The following is a 1,548-nucleotide window of genomic DNA, read 5'->3' on the forward strand; positions in this document are numbered from 1 at the left end:
TGATTTTTAAAACAAAGAGATCATTACCAGAATATCATAAAATTTTAATCCTTTCTTTACAGGTTGCCTAGACCACTTTTGATAAAGAAAACTGTAGAAAGTTAGTAACAGCCACAAGTGGACACAGCGGCATGTGTCAATTCTCCACAGAGCCCTGCTTTGCAGGGGGATCTGAATGCACTGCTGGGGTCTCTGCTCACACTTGCTGGAATCATTCACTGTAGATTTTCAGTCCACAGGTTGCTTTTCCTCATATTTCTTTGTAAATTCTTCAGTATTCTTACAGAATTTTTTATGGTCCTTAGAGTATTCTTCAGCTAGGTCAGCCTGGAGCGGGTATTCAGGCTGGGGGTCGTTGACCAATGCGATAAGGGACTGGATTACTTGGTTAGTTTTGGTTGCTGGCTTCCAGTTTTCAGCACTAATTACTGTCAGTCAAACCTAACCCTTTTCATTGATGTTTGGGTGACAGATTTTTGTTTTAAATATGATCTTCAGTGGTTTGAACGGGTACTCTGCTGGAAAGGTGATTTCGATTCTGAAGTCCCCCTTATCATATGGAGGGTTGTCAGGAACAACAAGCCCTTGCCAAGTCAATAAATTAGCTTCATCGTCCTGGATGTTATGGAAGTTTTTCTTCCCACATTTGCGGATTTCTTCAAGCTCCATCATCAGCCTCCTTCTGGCTGCGGTCATGGATCTGGTGTTGCTGCTATATCCCCAAGCCATGGTATTCTTAATAACCTCGTATGCATGTGAAAGTTGGACAGTGAATAAGGAAGATGATAGAAGTATGAATACATTTGTGTTATGGTGTTAGTAGAGATTATTTTAAGTAACATGGACTGCCAAAAGAACAAACAGATCTGTGTTGGAAGAAATACATCCAGAATGTTCTTGGAAGCCAGTAGGGCTAGACTTCGTTTCTAATACTTTGGACCAGGAGGGACTATTCCCTGGTAAAGGATATCATGTTTAGTCAATTGGATGGTCACTGAAGACGGGAAGATCCCAACTGTGAAGGAGAAGAAGACCCTCAATGAGATGGATCAGCATAGTGGCAGCAGCAATGGAACCAAATGTATCAATGATTGTGAACTTGGAGCAGGATTTTCAGTGTTTCGGTATGGTGGGTTGCTATGTGCTGATACGGAACTGAAGGCACCTAACAATAACAGCATTCCCCACCCCCCCACTGATAGTAAAATAATGATGAGGAGAAAGTTCATAAAGCAACATTGACTTTGTTGAGATTCATTAATGTAGGATTTAATAATTTGACGAAGGCGAGCCAATATTACAAATTCTCCATAATCTTTTACTAGATAATAAGGCATGCTACTTGATAATGACGTCAATGTTTTTAGTCTTTGCTTAGGCATTGAATTTCTGACCTTGTGTGGTGCTGTGGGTTAATGCACTAGACTGCACTTTGGTTTGAACTCCAAGGTTGGTGGTTCAAACTCACCAGTCGCTCCTTGAAAACCCTCTAGAGGATTGCTATGGGTCAGAACAGACTCGACAGCACTTAACACATCATAACACAAC

General features: G+C 41.1%; 1 pseudogene; it reads right to left on the minus strand.

Annotated features, from left to right (window-relative positions):
- Positions 1-228: 228 nt before the first annotated feature.
- On the minus strand, positions 229-684 carry LOC102823523 (annotated as a pseudogene).
- Between the last annotated feature and the right edge of the window lie 864 nt (positions 685-1,548).

This window comes from Chrysochloris asiatica, unplaced genomic scaffold, assembly GCF_000296735.1.
Source record: "Chrysochloris asiatica unplaced genomic scaffold, ChrAsi1.0 scaffold00210, whole genome shotgun sequence".
In the NCBI taxonomy this organism is placed as follows: domain Eukaryota; kingdom Metazoa; phylum Chordata; class Mammalia; order Afrosoricida; family Chrysochloridae; genus Chrysochloris; species Chrysochloris asiatica.